Raw genomic sequence first — 3,317 nt, 5'->3', positions numbered from 1 at the left:
CTGGGATCGTTGTAGACTCCAGCTATGGACAAGATTCTGAAATTTCGTGAAATTCGGAAAAACAAAAGTGTCATTTTACCCATATTGTTGAAAAACGTGAAATTTGTCATTTCTCAGACTTCGCCACAAGATGGCCGCCAGGCCGTAGGTCGTGTGGCCATCCCATAATAATTTAAAATGCTCCCGGCCTTATTTCTGACATGTGTCATTGGCTTTTGTTTGCGTATTTCAACATATTTTTTTGGCCCCATAAGAGATTTTCAGCCCATTCATTTTTTTACGAAAATGTATGCTGTGATGTCATTGCTTTGGGGGGGTCACGTGCAACATCCCAAAAATTCATTTTCAATTTTCCCTAGGTGTGATCAAATTTTTAACTTTACGTTCATATGGCTGGGGTGAAATTTTGGCTCAAAGGTGCAGAAAGACAGAATATTAATGGAAAAGCAATATGGTCCTTGCAGTCAGTGGACTGCTGCTGCTGGCCATAATTAGCCAAGCAGATCCTGAGAAACACAGGCGTCCGGTAGATGAAGCACTTTGAGCCTGGATAACTCCTGATCCCTCACCCTCCCATTATATTTCAATAAGGAGAGAACTCGAAGTGGAACTGAAAGATTCATTGTGAAGTCATTTGTGAAGCAGGAATAAGAGTCTTTTGGCGGTTGGGCTCTGGGCTGGAGAACTCTTGCTTGCTGATGAAAACTTTGGGCCAAGTGAAAGAGATCCCCCCCTCAAGCGGAACTGCACAAGAGGGAGAGGAAGCCGGAGCAACACTTGGACCAGGTAAGAGACCCAGAGCCCAGACGCTGATGGTGGTAAGGCAGGACCGCGGTGATGGAAGAGCCAGGAGGAGAACGGGGTGGAGGAGGGCCGACGCAATGTCTGTAATGCGGAAGAAAACAAACTTTACTGTATTTGAAGGCAGACGTTTGATTGTGATTGGCTGTGAAGAAAGTGAGTGCTTCAGCTATTGGCTCCCAATGCATACCAATTGATGACGTGGAGAGTGGCGATGAACACCTGCATGTATGAGGGAAATAATAATAATATCTTCCTTATTGAAATTGCGCTAAGCTTCACTTACATATCAACCTCCATAAAAAAACTCATGATTAGAACAAACTGCTGTCACACAACAAAGTTGACCAATCACTTCAGAGTCAGAGGTCATCAATTATTACATTATTATTCAAAAAGCTAAAAATATCGATGAAAGACAAAACCGGCCCCCCATGTTCTACCAGCAGGCAGCTCTGTGGGGAGCTTTGCTGCAGCGCAGCAGGACTCTGAATCTAAACCTTAGGAGATGAATGATCAGAGCTGTTGGATTCTTCTCTACCAGCATACAGGACAGGTTTCTATGGTAACCTTTGGCATCAGTGGATCAGCCTCCAAATCTGCTCTGTACTCTTTACTGGCATTAGCTCCGCACTGTTGGACTGATTTATTAGAACCACGGTTATATGCACAATATTTCATGAACACCCATGTATGCTGCAGGTGCTATTCATATTTGATTCACAGGTAAGACTGACCACTGACTGCACGGTGGATAAAAGATGCAAACAGCTGTATGAAAATGACTGAAGGTCACACGTTAAGTCACTGCAATGAGCATGAGCACTGCTGTACTGCAGTAACAAATAAAGCAGTCAGCAAACTTTGACAGAATTTGAGCGTGGTGGTTTGGACACAAGGTTTGACCCTTTTGCTCTCTTATGGGGTCCAGATGACCCCACCCTTACATTGATATGTGATCCTGGACACGATTTCATGTCTGCCACAGACACCAGTGAAGATAAAAAAAATTCTTTGAAAAAAAAGTTCAACACACTGTCTTTTGGGGCCCAGATGACCCCACTTTAAATGTAAACATATCAAGGATAGCACAAGGGTTAAGGCAGACAACACACAGATAAGACTCTCTGCAGCTGATCATCCTGAACCTGCTCTGATCATGGACGATAACACCTTCTTAGGGGGATCAAAGATGGCGTACAGGCAGAGCTGAAGGCTGAGAAGGGGGAAGACGAGTGCAGGAGACATGGGGGAGGGAGCAGGCGGTGCACAAAACAAAAAAAAAAAGCCCATTAAAGCAAAATATTTGACATTAGAGAAACGGGGAAAATAGAAAGATGGAGTTGATCTGTGCTTTAATACCATGGCCTGTTCAATACATGCTCTTAAATCCTGTACAAGCTCATGGATTCCTTTGTGATAGCCACGTCTTAACCTTCTTGTTTTTAAAAAAAAGATGATTGCAGCCATTTTTGCACAGTTGGACCAGTTGATACTTTTTAGAAATTGGCAGACGGAAAAACAGCAAAGTTTGCTAAGCAAATTACAAAAGCTAACTTTATCTATTTGTATCCTCTCACCTGACTTTTTGGATGTTCTTCCAGAAATGCTTATTGTGCATATCCATCAAAGGTGAAATAAATTGATTACCATAGGTAGTAATTTTCCAGTTTAACAGCAAACCTTTGGGGAAATCTAACCCTAACTTCACTGAGTACAGGACATGCCCACAGACAGATGCTTGTTGTGAATATTCAGTGTTTGGTCACATTGTTTTTTTCACCTTGATCTGCAGCTTTTTGAGGCCCTGCTTTGACTCCAACAGATATATGTGTAGTCACCTCCACAGACTGTTAAACCTTTAAAACCGGAGGTTTAAGTCTAAATAACACTAACTGACAATTACTCTTTCACTGTTTACACAATCAGCATAGATCAGGTGATTCTTATACAGGAAAAAAGCTTCTTTGGATGTTGACCATTATCTGTGACAGTATCAGATGATTTATATTGACTGTGTGAGTACTTCACAACTGTAAAACATTGTACATCAGCACAACGCTGCTTTTCTTTACTTCAGAATTTTCTGGGAATATGTGAATTGCATAAATCAGGGGTTGGCAACCTAGGGCACGCGCGCCAACCCAGTGGCACGCCGTATTTTTTGGATTTGAAAAGAGTGATAATCTCTCCTCACAATGATCTTTGCTCCTGCATGGCGTCACAAGGAAAGAGTCCATTCACGCAGCGCTGTGACCCCGCCCACTCACATAAACACTGCAGCTTTTTTTTCAATAAAACTTAATAGTTTTCCACAATGGACATTACTTTCCTTCAAATGAATGCACACCGTAGGAAAACAAAAGGTTGCCACAGTGGAATTAAAAAGCTGTAATAATTCCTGTTTTGAAACTGTTGGCGGTGAGATGAGCTGTGGCGATCTTAGCTCGTGTTTGTGGATGGAACGTTTGCGGGTGCATGAGTGGGAAGAGTGTGAAGCAAAAGTTTATGACTGC

Source organism: Oryzias melastigma, linkage group LG20 (assembly GCF_002922805.2).
Source record: "Oryzias melastigma strain HK-1 linkage group LG20, ASM292280v2, whole genome shotgun sequence".
NCBI classification, from domain to species: Eukaryota; Metazoa; Chordata; class Actinopteri; order Beloniformes; family Adrianichthyidae; genus Oryzias; species Oryzias melastigma.
Note: the sequence above shows the minus strand (reverse complement) of the source record.